This window comes from Zingiber officinale, chromosome 5B, assembly GCF_018446385.1.
Source record: "Zingiber officinale cultivar Zhangliang chromosome 5B, Zo_v1.1, whole genome shotgun sequence".
In the NCBI taxonomy this organism is placed as follows: domain Eukaryota; kingdom Viridiplantae; phylum Streptophyta; class Magnoliopsida; order Zingiberales; family Zingiberaceae; genus Zingiber; species Zingiber officinale.
The window spans coordinates 59904545-59928154 of NC_055995.1; the positions used below are offsets into that span (position 1 = coordinate 59904545).

The 23610-nt window shown below is 39.1% G+C and overlaps 1 long non-coding RNA gene across 1 annotated transcript; it reads left to right on the forward strand.

Annotated features, from left to right (window-relative positions):
- Nucleotides 1-14482: 14482 nt before the first annotated feature.
- Nucleotides 14483-15036, forward strand: LOC121987434. The gene is made up of 3 exons (XR_006113587.1): nt 14483-14555; nt 14649-14720; nt 14835-15036. It is a non-coding gene; the product is annotated as an uncharacterized LOC121987434 (long non-coding RNA).
- Nucleotides 15037-23610: the final 8574 nt, after the last annotated feature.

The following is a 23610-nucleotide window of genomic DNA, read 5'->3' on the forward strand; positions in this document are numbered from 1 at the left end:
AATTTTAATTTAATTTTTAATTTAATTTTAATTTAATTTTAATTTTAAGTGAGTTCTTAGTTATCTCACCCGATTTATGTTTTGAATCAGGGAATCCTATTATTTTGTGAGATGAGTTAGATTCAATTTTAAGGTTTGGTTTTAACTTGTGTTAGATTCAGGTTTAGATTTGGGTTCAACAAATAGGCGTTCTCTGGATAAACTTCTGGGCTATGGTGAGTCACTTGGACATCATTAGAGTAACCATGCCTTCGAGGTTTTCCAAATAGTCCTATCCACTGGAGTTAGTACAAAACCTTGGTCTAACTGGTTAGGATCTATAAAGGGTAGCTTCGGTCAGTTCCACTTAGCCAAATGCACCAGGTCGAAGCCATATCTTCCTAGACATGCATAGACTAAGCTTCCCTAACATACTATCATCCAAAACTTCATCAGTACCATTTTTCAAGTTAAACTTGAACCCTTTTTAACTAGTCCTAATTACCCTGCCGGGTAGGTTAGTTTTGGATGTGCCAGCAATTCTGGAACCTCCCCTTGAATTATTGGCCGTTAATTTAATTTTTAGTTATAGGTTTATGTTTATTTCTTTTATAGTTATAATTTACTTGGTGATAGTCTAAGTTTTGGTGAGTTTTAAAATATTTAAATTTTGAATTTTTTGGTTTAGGTTTGTATTTTGGGTTTTGATTTGGTTTATTCGGATTTATATAATATATTTTTTCTTTAGGTATATAGTATTAGTTAAGTCCTACTTGCGTGATCAAACATGCTTTCGGAACCCAGGCTTTACTCGTTGGTTTGTATTGTGTTATTAATGATTTAAAAGTTTTATTTGAGTTTGACTTATATCCGAGTCGGGTTTTATTATAACATGCTTTTTTATTATTTAGGATTAAGTCTAAATTTTTTGATCTGGTAGTAAATTTTTCTAACATACCTTTTAAATTGTTAATTTCTAATTTTAATGATGAATTCTCCTCCTCAGGTGTTAGATCTTGAGTTGGTTTGTTATTTATGATTTGTTCCTTGATGTTTTGATTTTCCTCAAGGAGCAATTTGTTTTCATTTTCTAATTTAACTAACTTATTATTTAAGCAAGAAATAATTTTAAAAAACTTTCGGTTTAAGTTTAGGTATACCTCTTCGGAACCTTCGGAAACGAGTACGAACTCGTGGCTCGATTCGGGTTTGGACCCGTCTTCCGATTCGTCTTCTGACTCTGCTTCGCGGGCCATCAGTGCGAGGTGGCTCTGATGTTTTTGATCTTCGGCTTCCGATTCGTCTGAGGATGAGTCACCCCACGTCGCTTTAAGGGCCTTCTTTTTGGTCGGCTTCGTTTTGTCGATCTTCAGTCTTGGAAACTCGTTCTTGTATTGCCCCTTTTTGTTGCATCTGAAGCATGTTGTGTTCCTCGAATTGGCTGGAGAACTGATCTTTTGTAGATCTTTCTTGCTGAAGCTCCTCTTCCTCCTGGTGAACATCTTCCTTACCAGGTTCACCAGGTGCTCTTCATCTTCAGAGCTCTGGTTAGAGTCTTCTTCTGGTTCAGGCTTGTTCTTCTTGGAGGAACCTGCAAATAAAGCAACACCTTTCTCGGCTCCAGCGTTAGTTTGCTCATGTAGCTCTAATTCACAAAATAATTCATCTAATTTGAGCTTAGATAAATTCTTAGAAATCTTGTAGGCATCCACGATGGATGCCCACAAACTATTACGTGGAAACGCGTTTAATGCATACCTGATTAGGTCTCTGTTGTCTATCTGGTGGCCTATCGCGTGGAGCCCGTTGAGGATATGCTTGATCCTCGCGTGCAGCTGACTCGCTGTTTCTCCATCCTGTATTTTTATATTAAATATTTTATTTAATAATAAATCCCTTTTTGTTACCTTAGCGTCGCTAGTTCCTTCGTGCAGCTCGATCAATTTATCCCATAGCTCTTTAGCGTTCTGATGCGGTCCGACCCGGTTCAGCTCTTCTCTTGTTAATCCGCATTATAATGTATTGATCGCCTTGTTCTCCGTTGACACCTTCTTCTTTATGTCTGCTGTCCATTGTTCTGGATCAAGCAAATTTTCGGAGTTGTCAACTGGCGGTTTGTAGGCTTTTGTGACTCTAAGCCACTGGTCGAAATCCATCTTGAGATACACCTCCATCCGCTTCTTCCAGTACGGGAAATCATCCCCGTTGAATAGGGGAGGTCGCACTATCCTAAAGCCTTCGATCTGAGACATCCTACACACAAGAGAGTAGCGACAAAAAAATTCCAAGACTTGGTCTTGGATTTAGTAGTGCGGGAGGGAATAGAATTAATAAAGAAAACTAAATTGGTGTTGCACCAATTTAGATTAACTGCAACGAAATTTTTTTCCAAAAAGGTAATAATACCAATTTAGAATTATACGAAAAATTGAATGCGAAAAGAAGAGAAAAAAAATTTAAAATAGATCCCCCCTTTGTCTGATTGGCGGTTGCACTAAATCAGAGCAGTACCTGCTCTGATACCACTTGTTGGATCATGAATGAATCGATAGAGGGGGGGGGTGAATATCGAAAAACGTTCAAGAAGAGTAAACGCAACGGAAAAGTAAAGTAGAAAAGAGCACGGCTAACACAGGTTCTTTTTACTTGGTTCGAAGCCTGTGTCAACTCCTACTCCAAGGTCCGCACTCGTCAAATGCTTTCGTTGGGCAATCCACTAGCAATTCGAATAATTGATTACAAGAATTAAGTACAGAAAAGCTAGAAATGAAATATCGACAAATATAAAACAATAGGAAAGGAACAGAGCTTTGTCCGAGTGGCGTCGCAATGTCGCAGGAGCGCAGGAGAGCAGATCTTCATTTCTCAGAGCTGTTGTTGAAGCTTCAGCCTTGACCCTCCTTATATAGGAGGGTTCGGGGCACCTGGAAACTTCAGGGCCCCTCGATCATGATGTGGCTGATCCAACCAGTGTGCTCCACGTGTCGATGTCGCGTTAGAGGATAATACTTGCCTCCGGGCGCCCGGATCCCTTCCGGGCACCCGGACCCCTTCCGGGCACCCGGACCTCCGAGCGCCAAGACCACCTTTCACCAGAAAACATCTTCTCCTGCAAGACAAGATTAATCCGAGGCAAATAAATAATGTATATCCTACAAAACAAAGTGTTAGCACAGTTTATAATTAGATAGAAGGAGTATGACTTAGATTCCGTCTCTCCGAGACCGGAATCTAGTCAAGATCTCGACTTAGAGTTCCGAAATGGTTCTAAGTCAGATCGGCGCCTAAGTTCCCTTATCGGGAATGCATCCTCACAGTCACTCCCTTCCAGTGACTTACCTTTACTCACCTGCCAGACGTCCGGTCAGCCCTTCGACCCATCTGGACTTCTCGCCAGCTATCCGGTCAACCCGTTGACCTAGCTGGACTTCGTGCCAAGCGTCCGGTCAGCCCGTCGACTCTCTTGGACTTCTCGCCAGCTATCCGGTCGGCCCGTTGACCTAGCTGGGCTTCGTGCTAGACATCCGGTCAACCTGTCGACCTGTCTGGACTTCGCCTGCACACTCGATCAGAGTGTTAGACAACGACAAACGTAACTTAACCTAATTTGTCATTCATCAAAACCTGAGTTAGACCGTTAGTGCTAAATGCACCAACAAGAAGTACTTAGCTTCATTCAGAATGAAGACATAGCACGTTCAGTAGGCAAAGATCGGTCGAACGTAATAGACCGGCCGAGCATATAAGTTCGGCAGGCAAAGATCGGCTGAGTGGAAGGCACCGACTGAATGTAGAAACACTTAGCTTTAAGCTGTCCAGAATGCTTTTACATGATCGATTAATTAATCTCGGTCAGTAATGTATGATCGACTGGGCTAAATAATGTTAGTTAAAGCCCTAGAGCCAATCATTTGATGATTGTTGTATGGACTCATTGTATCACATTTCTTATGTATATAAAGGCATTTGTTTATGGTTATTAAACTTACTTGTATTGGTGTCAAATAACTAAGTATAATAGCATTCTTGAGTAGAAGGTTCTTACCTATATCAATCGATTGGTTGAAACGATAATGAGATGATATAGGGAACACTACTCTTAATTATTCCTAGTCAAGTATTAACTTTCAGGGACAATGTTAATGCGACGAGACTAGCATGTAGGTCAACTCGATGACTTGATCTCACAAGTCATGGATATAGAGATATCAAGTTGACACATGGGTATGCATTGGAGAATGTATACTGAATGACCCGCCATGAGAAAGTATCATGGATCGTTATATGAGTGTCATATACTTTCTCATGTGGCTATTAGTATGATTATTAGTCCTTGGACCTGAAGTCACCATGGCTCCCTACATAAGGAGTTACATACTTTGGCTTCGTCAAACGTCACCCGTAACTGGGTGGACTATAAAGATGATTACTTGGTATGTAACAAATTATGCGGAGGGATATGAGTGATGTAGATGGGGTCTATCCCTCCTATATGACGGGAGTGACATCATTATTCTTGATAGAGTGAGACCACTAAGTGCATGACCATGGCCAAATGAGTCAATATGAGATGTTGAGCTCATTTGATTCAGTGAGTCTACTTGGAGTTCAAGATTTAGATTGATTAGAGGATGACACGGTCTATGCCTCACATTGATCAATCTAGATGTCTAGGATAGAAGGACATTGTCATATATTGTGAAGAGTCACAATTAGTAGTCACAAGGTGATGTTGGATCTCAACATTCTTGTAACTTGGGTAGTAATGGTGTGTTGCTAGATACCGCTCATTACTTATGCTTCTAAATGGGTTTAGGAGCATTACCAACGTTACAAGAACCTATAGGGTCTCACACAAAGGGCAATTAGATGGAGATTAGGTTCATTTGATGAACCAAGAGGATTAGGTTCATGTGATGAACCAAATTGGATTAAGAGTAAACCAAAGTAAACTAATTGAGTTGGACTCAATTTGGTTCATGAGTTAAATGAGTCTAATTTGGACTTAGACTCATTGAGCCAATTTAATTCAATGAATAGAGATTCATTAAATTAAAATTAACTTGAACCAATGGTTAGATTTGATCAACCATGGGAGAGAAGTGGTCAAGTTTGACTTGACTTGAGAGGAAGATGAAAGGTCAAGTTTGACTTAACCATTGCCACCTCATTTGTGAGTTGGCATTAAGTGGACTAATGATGATGTGCCACATCATCAAGGCTAGCAAATGTGTGTGCCACCTCATGAGGGAGATCAAGAGTTGTGACTCTTGATATCCCATGGAGGTTTAAAACCCTTCTTGAAGTGGCCGGCCACCTTAACTCAATGGTGAGTTTCATTTGGTTTTGGTAACCTCCTTCTTCTTCCTCTCTACCTTTCTTCTCTCCCTCTCCTCCACCATTGCTGATCCTCTAAGGTTTCTAGCACATCTTTAGAGGTTCTCTCCATCGATTTGTTCGTGTGGATACACATAGAGGGTTGTACACTTGACAACCTTGAGATCCGGCGAACCTTGGACGAGCGAGATTTGCGAAGGGCTTCGCATCAAGGTTAATCTCTTTTTCTTTGTATATCTAGTGTAGATCTAGGTTAGAAAAACTCGTACACGTATAAAATTTTTGTTTTATAACTTCGCACGGATCCGGTGGCATGGGATTCAGGGTTTCCGCAACGCAAAAAATGATTTTTGCGGCCCGAAAAACCCAACAATAGTATCAGAGTCACGTGCGAGGCATGCACGAGTTTCTTTTGTATTTTTATGAAAAATATCAGTTTTGTAACTTTCTGTAAATTTATGATTTTTATGTATTTTATGGGTATTTTTCTCGTAGAAGCGAAGCAACAAGTGTTTGAACACTTGTAGGCTTCGACTACCGAGAAATACCTTCCGAATCGGCAATGTGTGGCCCAAAATAATTTGGGACAGTGGGCTAAGGCGCTGTAGGATCGCTTAGGAACACTCGCGATGGTTATATTGCAAGTAAGGGTGCTGCCCCTAACCCCGCAAGGGGCTTTGTTCCGCGATTGCGCCCGAAAATCGCTAATCAGGACCGCTGGGAAGTAGCGACTCATAAAATCATAAAAATATTAGAAAAATTACAGAAATTTATGAAAATCACATAATTTAGAATTATGTATCATTTTATGATGGTCATGGCCCAAAGAACCCAATTTGATTGTAAATATGTGTTGTAATTCATTATATGGCCTGCGTGCCATTTTATGTGTTTGTGCGTGTTATACTTGATTCGCGACTTGCGCGTCGTGCCCTTCTATTTATATTCCTGTTGTAAAATTGTTTTTAGACTCGAATATAACTCGAGTTTCACCTTTTGTAATGTACAAAATTGGAGCGGTGGAAGGTCCACTCGAGACGGAGTTACGAGGAGTGTGCGAGCAACACATGACGGTCAAAGGGAGGAGCTTGAGGAAGCTATTGACCCTAGGTTGACCATCCGATCTTCTCATTGACTTGAGAAGATTGTAGTAGGGCCATGACTAATTACAAAATTTAATTAGTTGCTTGTGTGTGTGTATGTGATGCATGCTAGATTAGTAATTAATTAGTGCCTTAACGATTAGATTCGATCTAAATCGCGTACTTGATACACATCGTCGATTAAATTAGATCTCAATCACGTCAACCCGAAATGCCTACCATGCCATGATACCAATCACTATATCGATCACATGTTATTGTTGAATCTGCCAAAGAAGAGCAACGCATATTATCTTGGTAGGGTGCGGAGGGACAATCTTGGTCCCGCCTATCAACGCATGGGTGAGTACAACTCAATTAGATTGAGTAACTAGTTAACTCAATTGGATCGAGTTTAACTATAGGCATTTTCCAATGGTTGGTAGATAGGTCAAAATCACATTTATGTTAACTCTTGGGCGATTTAGCCAAAGCTAACTCAAGTTTTAATATACATGCGGATCTTGATCCTATAAACAAGAGTTGGATAGAGATGTAATTGGTAATTAGTTACCTACTGATCATACTAAGTCTTGGGCGATTTAGCCAAAGCTAACACAAGGCATAGTAAGATGTGGATCTTGTCCCGCACGAATTATAGTTGGTTAGAATCTAGTAGGTGTGGTTTGACCACATCCATGACTTGATTCTACAAAAGTTCTATAATTCAATGGGAGCATCATTTAGCTAAAGACCTAATTAAATGATTAATAGAATATGATATTTATTTTTTGCATTTTAATGTTGTAGATTGCCATGTCGTCAAACATGAACTCCTTCTCCCTGTGTTCTATCCTTGATAAAGACAAGCTCAATGGAGCTAACTTCCTGGGCTGGTACAGGAACTTGAGAATCGTTCTCACACAGGAACGAAAACTGTACGTCCTGGAGCAGCCCATTCCTGAGGCACCTCTTGCCACTGCCACACGAGCTGACCGAGATGCTTACAAGAAACATCAAGATGACGCATTAGATGTGTCCTGTCTAATGCTCGCGACCATGAACTCTGAGCTTCAGAAGCAACATGAGTTGATGGGTGCTTATGATATGGTTGAACATCTTCGTCAACTATATCAAGGACAAGCGAGGCACGAGAGATTCGAGATCTCTAAGGCACTGTTTCAGTGCAAGATGCAAGATGGGACTCCCGTAGTCCCATATGTACTCAAGATGATTGGGTACATAGAAAACCTACAGAGGTTGGGATTCCCACTTGGCCAAGAGCTGGCCATTGACCTGATCTTGCAATCCTTGCCAGATAGCTATAGTTAATTTGTTCTAAATTACAACATGAACGAAATTGAAAAGCCACTGCCCGAGCTGCTTAGCATGTTAAGAACTACTGAGCTCAACCTTAAGAAGGTTAAGCCCAACTCTATTCTGATGGTTCAGAAACACAAGGGCAAGGGCAAGCCCAAAGGTAAGGGAAAGTCCCAAGCCAAGGGCAAAGGTAAGGCACTGAAACCCAAAGGAGGGGTTGCCAAGGATGCTACCTGCTTCCACAGCGGTCAGACTGGCATTGGAAGAGAAACTGCAAAGTGTACCTGGAAGATCTTAAGAAGAAGAGAAGTGAGACTTCCACTTCAGGTATATATGTTATAGAAGTCAATCTATCTATTTCTTCATCATGTGTATTAGATACCAGATGTGCTTCTCACATTTGTACTAATGTGCAGGCGCTGAGAAATAGCAGGGCATTGACGAAGGGTGAGGTGGACCTATACGTAGGCAATGGAGCACGGGTTGCTGCTATTGCTGTAGGAACTTATTCTCTATCTCTGCCCTCTAAGCTTGTACTAGAATTGGATGATTGTTGTTATGTGTCTGCTCTGACTAAGAATATTATATCAGTTTCTTGTTTAGATAAGAAAGACTTTTTATTTATAATAAAGAAATAATATTATTCAGTTTATTTAAATGATATGTTCTATTGTAGTGCACCTCTGATGAATGGACTCTATATTCTAGACCTTCAAAACCCTATCTATAGCATAAGTACCAAGAGGTTCAAGTCAAACGACATGAACCAAACCTATATCTGGCACTGTCGCTTAAGTCATATAAATGACAAACGCTTATCCTAGCTCCATAAAGATGGTTTGCTGGACTCATTTGATTTTGAATCTTATGAGACATGTGAGTCATGCCTACTGGGCAAGATGACCAAGACTCCCTTTAGTGGACACAGCGAGAGAGCGACTGACTTGTTAGGACTTATACATAGTGATGTATGTGGCCCTTTCAATGTCGCTGCCAGCGGTGGTTAGAGGTACTTCATTAAATTTACTGATGACTTCAGTAGATATGGTTATGTGTAACTGATGACACATAAGTCAAAATCATTTGAAAAGTTCAAAGAATTCAAGAATGAAGTACAAAACCAGCTTAGCAAGAGTATTAAGACACTCCGATCAGATCGAGGTGGTGAATACCTTAGCCATGAGTTTCATGACTATCTAGATGAGTGTGGGATTCTATCTCAACTCACTCCTCTTGGAACACCACAGTGGAATGGTGTATCCGAAAGGAGGAATCGTACCTTATTAGATATGGTACGGTCTATGATGAGTCATATAGATCTTCCCATGTATCTTTGGGGCTATGCTCTAGACATAGCAGCCTTCATTCTCAACCGAGTTCCATCTAATGCTGTAATAAAGACACCATATAGGATATGGACTAGGAGATATGCCCAGGTGTCTTTTATGAGGATTTGGGGTTGTGAGGCTTACGTTCGACGTCAGTCTCATACAAATTGAGACCCAAATCTAATAAGTTCTATTTTATTGGATATCCCAAGGAAACGAAGGGATATTACTTCTACATTCCAAGTCAACACAAGATAGTTGTGGCTAAGACTGGGGTATTTCTAGAAAGGGATTTTATTTTTAGAAAGACTAGTGGGAGTACGTTCGATCTTGAAGAAGTTCAAGATATGGACCATAGCACTGAAGCCTCGATGGAAGTTGAACTGGAACCACAAAGTTTGTGGATGATGTTGTTTCACAAGGAGTTGAGGAACCACAACCAGTTCGAGTAGACCTACCTCTTCGCAGATCTGATAGGGTACGTCATCAGCCTGAGAGATACTCATTTCTCTTGTCTGACCATGATGACGTTGTGCTCATTGAGGATGAGCTTACCTCCTATCAGGACGCTGTGATGAGACCAGATTCCGAGAAATGGCTAGAGGCCATGAGATCCGAGATGGAATCCATGTACACTAACCAAGTATGGACTTTGGTTGATCCACATGAAGGGGTCAAACCCATTGGGTGTAAGTTGGTCTTTAAGAGAAAGACTGACATGGATGAACTTATTTATAAGGGTCGCTTGGTAGCTAAAGGTTTCAAGCAAATTCATGGTATTGACTATGATGAAACCTTTTCTCTAGTAGCGATGTTTAAGTCCATTCGGATCATGCTTGCTATTGCAGCGTATCACGATTATGAGATCTGGCAGATGGATGTCAAAACCGCGTTTCTGAATGGTAACCTGCTCAAGGATGTGTACATAATACAACACGAGGGTTTTGTAGATCCACAGCATACTGGCAGAGTATGCAAGCTGCATAGGTCCATTTATGGACTAAAGCAAGCTTCTTGGAGCTGGAATCTTCGATTCGATGATGCGATTAAACAGTTTGATTTCATCAAGAATGAAGATGAACCTTGTGTCTACAAGAAGGTTGTAGGAAACACAGTTATCTTCCTTATATTGTATGTGGATGACATACTACTCATTGGGAAAGACATCCCTTTGCTGCAGTCTGTCAAGACTTGGCTAGGGACTTGTTTCTCAATGAAGGACTTAGGTGAAGCATCCCGCAAGAAGGGATTGCTTGGCCTAAGTCAGAGTACATACATTGACAAGGTATTACTTCGGTTTTCCATGCAGAACTCCAAGAAGGGATTTCTGCCGATATCACATGGTGTGAGTCTTTCGAAGACTCAAGGTCCCTCTTCTAGAGAGGAGAGAGACCGCATGGATCAGATCCCTTATGCTTCAGCCATAGGATCTATCATGTACGCCATGCTATGTACTCGCCCTGATGCCTCGTATGCTTTGAGCATGACAAGTAGATACTAGTCAGATCTAGGTGAAAGTCACTGGATTGCGGTCAAGAATATTCTTAAGTACTTGAGAAGGACTAAAGAATATTTCTTGATATATGGAGCGATGATGAGCTAACTGTAAAGGGTTACAGTGATGCCATCTTCCAAACTGACCAGGATAATTATAGATCGCAGTCTGGGTTCATGTTTTTCTTGAATGGTGGTGCTGTGAGTTGGAAGAGTTCGAAGTAGGACACAATTGCTGATTCTACAACAGAGGCCGAGTATATTGCTGCATCAGAAGTAGCAAAGGAGGCAGTTTGGATCTGCAAGTTCATTACTGAGCTTGGGGTGGTTCCTAGCATTGCAGATCTCATAGAGCTCTATTGTGACAACAATGGAGCAATTGCGCAGGCTAAGGAACCTCGCTCACACCAGCGGACCAAACACATACTACGACGCTTCCATCTCATTCGAGAGCTTATCGATAGAGGAGATGTGAAGATTTACAGAGTACCCATAGAGGCTAACATCATAGATCCCTTGACCAAGGCTTTGGCATAGAGAAAGCACTACAACAAAAATGTCAAAAGACAACACTGCAAAGACAATGGTTTTGGAAGAAACTGTTGTGAATTTGATAAAAGACAACGGTTTTTGACAAAATCGTTGTCTTTGAGCTCCCATAAAATATAAAAGACAACGGTTTTGATAAAACTGTTGTTGTTGAGCGATTTTATTTTAAATCAACGACACATTTTACAACGATTATTTAAAACCGTTGTCTTTAAATACTTCTTAGGGGTTATGACAACAGTTTTATAAACCGTTGTGTTTTTATATTGTTTTATATAGTCAAAGACAACGGTTTTAAACCGTTGTCTTTGACTTTATTCTTTCATTGTTTTCCCCTTCACATTTTTATTGCAACTGTGTTTTACTTTCCCTTTCTGCCAAAAATTTTTAGCGCCATCTTTTCCCCCCTTAGCCTTCTCGAACCCTAACCTATTTTTCTTTCCCTTTCCTTATAAAATCTCTTCATGCAATGAACCCTTGCTGTTTTCCTCCTCCTTCCTTGGTCTCTGATCGAGTTGCCCCTCATCCATGGTTAGACTGACTTCCACTCCGATTTTCTCATCTTTGGCACAAACTTCTTCTACACCTTCACCCTCAACCTCACCATCTTCTTGCTAGACGTGAAGACCACTTCTCTCACTATGAACGTTGCCGGCGTCATCAAGGATGGGATCCTCATTGCCTTCTCCCGGTCCATCATCCGTGACACAATCAACCCCGTCAACCTCTTCCTCTATGATGTCACCTTCCTCGGCGTTTCCTACTACAACAAGGGGCCTCGTGGCCTCTTCTCCCACCACATCCATCCGTCTCTAGGGTTTCTTTGGATTTCGGGTACTGATTTTTTTTTCCTCTTTGTTTCTTCTACGAGTACCAAAGTTACGATCTTTGTCGACTCTCCTCCCGGCTCCTTTGATTCCTTTTCAATTTCAGCAGGTAAACGTTTCTTTCTCTTTCTGATCTTATGTTGTATTTTCCAACCTAGGGTTACTAAATCGGTTGTTTTACTACGTTTTTGTGAGATGGTTCCACTGGAAACTGTTCGAGTAGATTTTTTTTCTTTTTCCTTTAGTTTTTCTCATAGTATTCAGTTAGATTGGGAGTTCAAGATCGGAACTTTCAGTCCATTGAGGTCAATCTTGAATTTTCTCTTACACTTCTTGCTTAAAATTTTTACTTCTCCTTTCTTGGTATATGTGTCCATGTCGTGTGACTATCTTTTGTCTTCTATGTTCTATCCTGCTATTTTCTTTCGTTCTATTGAATTTTTTTTCAATGATGTTTCGTAATAGATTATTGGATCAACAAAGAAAATTGTATGACATTGTTCTGTAAAGCTGCAGATGTATTGGATCACGGTGCATTTGCTTGAAAACTGTTTGGTGCTTGTGTAATTCTATTGTGGTCAGTGTCTTAAGAATAGGCAGTTTGTTGCCCCTAAACCCTCTGTGCATTGCATACCTGATCTCTTTTCCTTTATGGACATTTGTGAGTAAGATTTTCTTGTAGACTCTATTTTTTTTTTGCTTCTGTGCTTATTTTGACCCTTTTACTAATTTATTCTTTGAATAAGCACAGAATTCTTCTTGTGAAGGAATTATGGTGAAGACTCTAGTTGATTTTGGGTATTCTGCATCAAAACGTTGTGAGGCATGGCTGAAGGTATCCTAGTTTCTAACTGTTCTATATAGACAATCATTTTATTAATTTTCTTTAATTTTCTTTCTTTTAGGTAAAGCGTGATTATGTTGAAGGAATAGGTGACAGTCTTGATCTTGTTCTTATTAGTGCTTGGCATGGAAATGGAAGAAAAGTTGGATGGTACAAATTTTGAGTTTTTTGTTCTGCTGTCATTTTTTATGAAATCCATGGCATTTGACATTTCACAAGGATATTTCATATTTGTGGATTCCATTGTTCAAGTATAGTCCTTTCCTCGTGGCGTGCTACAATCCAGATACTGAAGAATTTCAAAGTGTCTGTCGCATCATGTCTGGTTTTTCAGATTCATTTTATTTAGAGGTACTCTTTTTTTGTTTGGTTTCATGCCCAGCTCATACATTCCATGCATAGCAGATTAAGCAAATTGATTATTTTGAAATTTTGCTATATATATATATAATAATAATAATAATATTATTATTATTATTATATAATTCTTAAGCCTAAGATTTGTGGTATTTTTGGCCTAAGATTTATATTTCTCTTCTGTTACCTTCACCATGCTATGCTCCAATGAAAGGTAGAAACTTTAATAAATTAAAGAATGTATGTTTGGTGCTTTTGAGCTCAACAAAGATAAGATAAATTAAACTAATTCCCTGTCAGGTAATTAGTTTGTATTTGATGTGTCTGCCTTTACTGTGTGACTTCCTTTTATCATCATGCTTCGTTCAACTACTTTACTTTATCAAGATCGATTAGAACAAGGATTAAATTTTGTTTTCCCTTTCCAATTGATAACTTTTGAATTGGTCATGACTTTTGCAACTGCTTCTAAGATTCTGCTCAACTGCCTTCTTCTTAAAGAATTGGACGCTCTGTAGTTGTGGGCGAAGTAATACTGATGACCTACTTGCACAAGAAGCACAATGAAAAGGGAAATACATAATTAATATAAGACAGTTCTATAGTGTTGTAGTGCAAATGTACTATTATTAAAGGTTAAAACAAAATAATAATCTTAAAATTACCAACTTGTGTTGGAAAGCTTGCAATGCTCCCCTTTGATGGATCAAATCAAGCTCGATTATTATAAGTTAAAGGTAATAATCTGCAGCCAAATGTGATGGATATAGTTTCCCATTAGATGTGTAATGGGCATTTTTCTTGCAGGGGAATGGTTGGCTGATCAAGAACCGGACAAGTAATATATATTATGTGACTTCCTTTTCTCCAGAACATAAATAAATAAAGGAAATAATGTCTTCTAGTTTTAAGTCTGAAATTTATTTCTTGTTTTTATTTTTGATTTCTCTTGCATGGCATAATGTTTTCTGCTTGATTTTTCTGTTGGAGCAGTTCATGCTATCCAATGGTTTTAGAAGAAGAGAAACAAAATACCAAAATGAAATCTTTCATTTTAAAACTTCATTATTCTTGCATTTATAGTCTCCAGCTTTTCTTGGTGTTTAGAACAAAAGTGAAAAACTAGTTCAGCAAGCCTATCATTGGATTAAGGTATTATTAATTTTCCCACTGTTTAAAACTGTTAAAAGATAATGGATTTTATCCTTCCACAATCAGGATTCATTGTCTGGTTGACAATCAGAAACTGAGATTGAAGCGGCAGATATTGAATACTATTTTAGGTACCTTAATATCTGTAAGGTATTTTTTTCAGGCAGTTAATAAATTAAATTGTTTCTGCTGCAGCGTGGATGATCTCTGTAAGGATATTTTTCTTCGTGGCAAGATGGATGATCATGGTTGGGTTCCCGTCTCATTGATTGCTACCTTTAACATGGTGAGTAATCCATGTGATTATGGATATGAGGAGTAATTCCATGTTCAAAAAATTTAACTGCCTCTACTTCCTAACACATCACAATATATGCAGGTCAAAAGGGTGACCACGAGCATAGCGGTGATATTGAATGTTCTAAGAGATTCGACAGAACTTGAAATACAGGTACTTCACCCCCATCATTTCCCCTCTTGATTCTACTCTTATCAGCTATGTTTCTTAAATAATTCATTTTGGTATTTTTCTTCAAAACATGTTCCTGCAATCATCTACAAGCAGAGGAAATTAGAAGACGAGAGGATTGGATGAGATGGTTACTGCCCTCGATGGAAAATCCAAATGGTCATGGTTCCACACCTCACTTGACATTGAACCATGATGATTCAGTCATCCACCCCATGCAGACTCTCGGATTAGAGGAATATTCCAGCCAGGCCACCATGAGTTGTACTCAAACTGAGGTAGCACTTGATAGGGGATCAACATCTTGTAGCTGCAACAACCAGCAGGGTAGAGATCCAGCTCAACTAGAAGAACTTTTACCACAGTGGTTCAAATCATGAAATAGGCAGTGACTAAATCATCATGAAATAGTCGTTTGGCTATTGTTCATTAGTTGTAAATAGAGTTTATTTATTTATTTGTATTGGGATAAATTTTATTTGAACATGAGATATGTTTCTTCTTTTGTGATTGTAATTCTTGTATAACTAACATTTTGAATGATATTGATGTGGGAAATATTCTTTCTTGATTATGATTCTTTATTATATTTTAAATTGATATATGATATATTGGTATTAAAAGATAATAAATTAAAAGACAACGATTTAAAACTGCTATTGTTGTCTATCACCCTCAAAGACAACGGTTAAAAACCGTTGTCGTAGCCCCAAAAACGGTTGTAATTGGCAGAAAAATGCTCTAAATAACAACGGTTTTAAACCGTTGTCTTTTCATTCAAAGACAACGGTTTTAAACCGTTGCAAAACTGTTGTCTTTTCATTCAAAGACAACGGTTTAAAACCGTTGTCGTAGCCCCCCACTTTTAACAACACTGCCAATTACAACGGGTTTAAAGGGCTACGACAACGGTTTTTAGCCATTGTCTTTTAATATTTTTGTTGTAGTGAAGCATGATGGTCACACTAGGTCATTAGGCCTTAGAGCCTATAATGATTGGCACTAGTGCTATTGAGAGATTGTTAGTTAGAGCCCTAGAGCCAATCATTTGATGATTGTTGTATGGACTCATTGTATCATATTTCTTATGTATATAAGGGCATTTGTTTATGGTTATTAAACTTACTTATATTGGTGTCAAATAACTAAGTATAATAGCGTTCTTGAGTAGAAGGTTCTTACCTATATCAATCGATTGGTTGAAACGATAATGAGATGATATAGGGAACACTACTCTTAATCATTTCTAGTCAAGTATTAACATTCAGGGACAATGTTAATGCGACGAGATTAGCATGTAAGTCAACTCGATGACTTGATCTCACAAGTCATGGATATAGAGATATCAAGTTGACACATGGGTATGCATTGGAGAATGTATACTGAATGACCCGCCATGAGAAAGTATCATGGATCGTTATATGAGTGTCATATACTTTCTCATGTGGCTATTAGTATGACTATTAGTCCTTGGACCTGAAGTCACCATGGCTCCCTACACAAGGAGTTACATACTTTGGCTTCGTCAAACGTCACCCGTAACTGGGTGGACTATAAATGCGATTACTGGGTATGTAACAAATTATGCGGAGGGATGTGAGTGATGTAGATGGGATCTATCCCTCCTATATGACGGGAGTGACATCATTATTCTTGATAGAGTGAGACCACTAAGTGCATGGCCATGGCCAAATGAGTCAATATGAGATGTTGAGCTCATTTGATTCAGTGAGTCTACTTGGAGTTCAAGATTTAGATTGATTAGAGGATGACACGGTCTATGCCTTACATTGATCAATCTAGATGTCTAGGATAGAAGGACATTATCACATATTGTGAAGAGTCACAATTAGTAGTCACAAGGTGATGTTGGATCTCAACATTCTTGTAACTTGGGTAGTAATGATGTGTTGCTAGATACCGCTCATTACTTATGCTTCTAAATGGGTTTAGGAGTATTGCCAACGTTACAAGAACCTATAGGGTCACACACAAAGGGCAATTAGATGGAGATTAGGTTCATTTGATGAACCAATAGGATTAGGTTCATGTGATGAACCAAATTGGATTAAGAGTAATCCAAAGTAAACTAATTGAGTTGGACTCAATTTGGTTCATGAATTAAATGAGTCTAATTTGGACTTAGACTCATTGAGCCAATTTAATTCAATGAATAGAGATTCATTAAATTAAAATTGACTTGAACCAATGGTTAGATTTGATCAACCATGGGAGAGAAGTGGTCAAGTTTGACTTGACTTGAGAGGAAGATGAAAGGTCAAGTTTGACTTGACCATTGCCACCTCATTTGTGAGTTGGCATTAAGTAGACTAATGATGATGTGCCACATCATCAAGGCTAGCACATGTGTGTGCCACCTCATGCGGGAGATCAAGAGTTGTGAATCTTGATATCCCATGGAGGTTTAAAAGCCTTCTTGAAGTGGCCGATCACTTTAACTCAATGGTGAGTTTCATTTGGTTTTGTAACCTCCTTCTTCTTCCTATCTACCTTTCTTCTCTCCCTCTCCTCCACTATTGCTGATCCTCTAAGGTTGCTAGCACATCTTTAGAGGTTCTCTCCATCGATTTGTTCGTGTGGATACACATAGAGGGTTGTACACTTGACAACCTTGAGATCCGGCGAACCTTGGACGAGCGAGATTTGCGAATGGCTTCGCATCAAGGGTAATCTCTTTTTCTTTGTAGATCTAGTGTAGATCTGGGTTAGAGAAACTCGTACACGTAGAAAAATTTTGTTTTATAACTTTGTACGGATCCGGTGACATGGGATTCAGGGTTTTCGCAATGCAAAAAAATAATTTTTGCGGCCCGAAAAACCCAACAAATAGACCGGCCAAACACAGAGGCATTCAGTCTCACACGACCCTTAGCATACAGCCAATCGAGGGAAGGCCGACTGAGCAATAGTGTCTGTACACACCCGATTAGTTAATCTCGGTCGATAATGTATGATCGACCGAGCTCAATAGACCAGGCGAGCATAGAGGCATTTAGTCTCGCATGACCCTTAGTATACAGTCGACCGAGGGAAGGTTGATCGGGTAATAGTGTTTGTACACGCCTGATTAGCTAATCTCAAACGATAATGTGTGATCGGTTGGGCACAATAGACTTGCCAAACATGGAAAGTCGATCAAGCATAAAGGTTTGCAACCTTACATGATTTCTGGCATATTTATAATAGTAGAATCCTGGTCTGGTATAAATAGCAGATCGAGTATAAAATACCGGTCGAGACTAGTACAACAGAAGATATTCCTCATATATACAAAATGGGCTTATGTGACTAACCAAATGTATGTAACAGGTGAACCATAAGAATATGAGATCATATTGTTAGAGTATATACTAAAAGCCTAGCTTTTGTATAAACATTTATTTAAAAATAAAAATCACATTGGTCAAGTATCTACATTTATATATACTGAGTGTAGTCGTTCAATTAGTTTATATTAAAGATAACACGGTGTGTGGTGTCACACACAGGAGATCGTGTTATCAGTTTTTTATAAATTATAAACAGTAGCTCGCGACTAAGATGGAAAGGAACAAACCATTGGAATAGTCATAGTATAATTAAGTATTAGTTTATCTTGACTAATAAATTATACTAGTACACTCTAAGTGTATTGAGCAGGACTATTTAAGGAAAGTTTTTTTTATACTGACTTAATAAAAGAATAAGTCCTTAGTTATTATGGAAGTGTGTGCTCTTAATTCTAATATAATAACAAGCACATATATTTAGTATTCATTTCTTTAACTTATCAAAAGGTGAGATTTAGTTTGATAAATCAAAAGGCTCGATAAGTTGGGATATGATATTACTTATAGTGTATCTTGTTGATTATAGAAGGAAACTGTGTCCTAGTAATCTAGGTTGATAATGTCCCCAAGAGGAGCTCATAAGGATTGCCATGTTAAACCTTGTAGGTGGACTTAGTCCGACGTGACGAAAAGGTTGAGTGGTACTACTCTTGGACTAAGATATAATTAAAGGGAGTTATCGGTAACTCATTTAATTAGTGGACATTCGACATCTTAAACACAGGGAGACTAACACACTCATAATAAGAAGGAGCCCAAAATGTAATTTGTGGTTGGTGCGGTAGTTCAATAATAATTCTTTAGTGGTATGAATTATTATTGATGAAGTTGTGTGTTCGGGGCGAACACGGGAAGCTTAATTTCATCGGGAAACCAAAACCAATTCCTCCTCTCGGTTCCTATCGTAGCCTCTTGTATATAGAGATTTATATCCACCGCATACCCGCTCCTTACCCAACCCAAAGGGGCCGGCCAAGCAAGCTTGGAGACCAATCTTAGGCCGGCCAAGCAAAGGGTTGAGCAAAGATGGAGGGGTCGGCCAATGCTTGGAGCCCAAGCATGATGTGGCCAACCCTAATAAAATTAAAAGGATTTTATTTAAAAACTTTTCTTATGTGGATAACATGATTTTATAAAAGAGAGTTTAAAATTTAAATATTTCTTTTTAATAGTGTCTACAAAAGATTAAGAAAGGATTTGAAATCTTTCCTTATTTGTAGATTGAAAGAAGATTTTTATTTTGTTAAAACTTTCCTTTTTTGTAACCATGTTCATGATTTAAAAAGAGAGTTTTAAAATTAAAAATTTTCTTTCATAAGTATCTACAAAAGATTAAGAGAAGATTTGATATCTTTCCTTATTTGTAGATTGAAAGGAGATTTTAATTTTAGATAAAATTTTCCTTTTTGGGAAATCATCCACATGTTTAAAAGAAAGATTTTAATTTATAAAATTTCATTTTACAATCCACCATGAAGGGAAAAATTATTGGAGAATTTTTTTATAAATTTTCAGAAGCAAATTAGGAAGTTTTAATTCTTGTGATAATTAAAACTCTCCTTGTTTAGAGCTTATAGGTGGCCGACCATTATAATTAAGAAGAGGAAATTGTTTTTAATTAAAAAAAAATTCTGGAGCTTAGTGGTGGTGGCCGAACCTCATCTATTCTTGGAGTACTTGTGGTGGTCGAATCTTGCAAGGAGAAGAAGGAGCTTTGGGGGTTCTCATCTCGGTAGATTGTTGCCCACACAACGTCCGGGATAAGAAGAGGAATACAGTAGAAGATCAAGAGGTTGTTGCATACAAAAGAAGGTATAACTAGTAATTATTTTCTGCATCATACTAGTTATTTTTCTTTGTAAGAATTCCAAATAAAAGAGGCATTAGATTCTAGTTTTTCGATTTGTAATTTGAGTTTGTGTTTTTCTTTGTTTTTTGAATTTGTGATTCGATTGTTCTTTTTGGTTAAACCTAGAGTTATATAAGGAAATTAAATATTAGCATTCCTTAAAAGGCTTTGTCTAGGCGGTGGTGGATGCCCCCATATCCAAGAAGGCCATGTGCCTCACCATGCAGTCCTGGAAGCCAATTTTGGAAATTAATATTGAATTAAATTTATAACATAGGTTGATTTGGATCAATAGTGTTAAGTTCTGCTTGCGATCTAAGTCTAAATCAATAAGAACAAAAAAGTTAAATTTGAAATCAATAATGTTAAGTTTCGTTTGCGATTCCTAATTTAGCTTCTTAAGAACACAATAGGTTGTTTAAGAAAGGTTCGACACTTGTACAAAATTTTTATACAGTGGAACCGGTATGATCTTCCTAGGACCAACCAACACATATGACAACTTAATTTGGTGGCAAATAGCTTCTAGAAGTCTCCACAAGTATGCTAAACGATAAAGAAAGTACATCTGGGGTAAGAAAAAGATTCCTTAAACTATTATTGCAGTTTCGAATTACATTATCTCCTAACAAACTCTAACGAACCGGGGTGCATCTCATGACTGTGGAGGTTAGATGAGGTGGAATAAAAAGAGGAATCCTCTCCACTGGAAAGGTACACAAACATACGCATTGCATCAGAATCAAACCCTAATTCCATTTTCCTATGATCCTTCTTCTTCTCCGAGAGACTAACTTGAGCATCGGAGGGCCTAGCTAGGGATTCCCACTCCGGTCTTAGGTCGCTAATGCTTTGTTGGTTGGTCTCATAGTGCGCAGGAAGAGGAGCTCATCCATTGGATCGCTGAGCCTTCGCTGATCCATGTTGTTCCTCATCAGAGTTCGCCTTTCCACGGGTGTACCTCACCGGAGTTCATTTTTGCGAGGTATTGTTCACAAATCTACTTTGGTAATCTCGGATATATTATTCTACATTTAGGCTCTTGTGAGGTCCGCTGTGGTTTTTTCGGATCCTCCTCTATTCGCCGACATCAGAGTTATTGTTCATCACCGCCCATCATTGCCCATCGCTTCATCCCGCAAGTTCTCAGATAGTATCAAATTTGGCGCCGTCTGTGGGAAATCTTCACCATAAGCTTAGACTACGTGATGGAGGATGTAACGACCCGCCTCCTACAGGCTAGGCTGCGAGGCCGATCGCTACAGTTATGCTGTGCTGGACTATTAATGCGGAATGAAAACTGGCTAATTTAAAATTTTACTGAACTAAATGCTGTAAAGTTTAACTTAGTGTTCTGGGTGTACCTAGGAGTTGTACACATGCTAGGGGAGGTGTTTACAACTGATAATAAACTTCGGATCGATCCACAGACCGATCTACTGATACTGGCACGGTAGGAAACTCCGGATCGTTCAACCGACCGATCCATAAACTACGCTGCAATTCTGTACGCTGCTGGATCGGTCTGCCGACCGATCCAGCTGGTCCCTGATCGGTCAATGAGACCGATCAGTGGCTTACTGATCGGTCTGCTGACCGATCAGTGAGCCATTTTTCGCGACCCAGCTCCTGATCGATCCACGGATCGATCAGGGAACGAACAGAAAGTTCTGTTCGCAGAACCCAGGTCCCTGATCGGTCTACCGACCGATCAGAGACTCCCTGATCGGTCTGCTGACCGATCAGGGGTTTCTGATTTCGTATCAGACCCCTGATATCAGCACTGATGCGTGCCAAAGTCATTACACAACACTATAAAAGCTAAGAGAAACATTCTACTAGGTAATGGCTAACATACTAAACATGATTAAGGCATAGAATACTAATTCATGGCATGTAAGCATATGGAAACCAAAACTAACAAGGTTTTAAACTGTTCTCTTGCTAACTAACAGAAACATAAGATAACGCTTGCTATAAGTACTAATGCATACTGAACACGTTCTAATGCATAATAAAATAAAACTAGATCCCTAGGATCTTTATTCCAGTTCCTTCCACACACATCTTGATCTGCATTGACCTCCAGCCTCCACTGCTAGTCCATTTTCCTTTTACCTGTATCTGCAGTATAAGGAAAATAGTATCTGTAAGCTAAAAAGCTTAGTAAGAAACCATCTACCTCACTAAAACATGCATACGATGCAAATATGATTTTAAATCATGCTGTTTGAAAGGATATGCTAAGTATACTGAATAAACTAAACATGACATGGCATATAAGCATACAATCATGGCATATCTAAAGCTGAACATGATATCAATCACATGGTATCAATGAAGAACTAAACTGATGCTAAAAACTGAGCTAAGCTAATACTGAGCTACTGCTAGGACTGTACTGAATTCACGAACTAATTTGTGAAAGGTTGAAAACCATATACATATAGTAAGTGAAAATACTAAACATGCTGCTGATGGGCCCTGGCAACTGTACTTGCTTTGCGCGCATCCCTAACTAGACCCAGGATTGCAAGTTCCGAATCTAGTAGGGTTTACTAGGTTAGCTAAACCTAGGGACGACTATGGGAGCCCAACCCAATGGATATCTAATCCAGTACAGTGCCACTGAAAAGTAAAATACTGAAATAGCTAATACTATTTTGCTGAATCTAGGTTGTCTGAACCTAGAACTAGGTTGTTTGAACCTAGAGGCGACTGTGGGAGCCCACCCATTGGGACATCTAGTCTCGTAAAAGCTGAAATAAAACTGATCATGCTAATTAACATGTTCTATGGCATTTAACTACATGCCCACTGTATCATAAGGTTGTGCTAGGCATTTTGTCGAGCATTTGGCGCTCTCTAACTCTCCTTGCGATCAGGGAGACCACCTCTAGGCACCCAGCAGCGTCTAAACCCCTATCTACAGAGGATACACGTGCTCGGCCCATCTAGAGATGCTCACTAATCCCTAAATCTGTGAGAAGAGTTGAAATACACACTATATGCTGACAAAATTCAATAAAACTAATCTAATGCATAAAAGAAAACACGCGAGAGCTACTTATACTGCAGGTGAGGGGTTTCTTACCTTGTGTGCTAGATTTCTTACAAATCTAATCGCTAGAAATTCCGGTGGAGATGACTTCTCGACGATTCGCTCGCGTCCACGTGCTCTACTCGCGGAGGGGAACGTCCTCGTGCCGGAGTTGTCGCCGAAAGGTGTCCTTGGGGCCCTAGGGAGAGAACCCTAGGTCTCCTTGTGGTTTGTTTGGGCACCGAGAGGAAGAGGGAGGAGAGGCGGCGTGAGGTCTCGGTGGAGAGGAAAGTTGCCGAACCCAACTCCCAAAATAAACCAAACCAACTTATGTTTTCCTATTTATATTAAGTGGGTATTTTGGCCCAACTCAATTATAAATATATTTGATTCTCCTTTCTCTCAGCACGGCCCTGCTGGGTTCACCGGTTACTAAGGCTAACTAAAGGTTTAGCGGATCCGAGAGGTCCCGGGTTCGATTCCCGCTTAAGCCTTTTTATTCTTCTAATTATTTTTGCTACTTCCGCTACTCGAAAAATTCTAGAAAAATATCTAAAAATTCCAGAAAAATCATAGAATAATTCTAAAACAAGTTTGAGAATTTTCGGACGTTACAATCCCCCATACCTTATA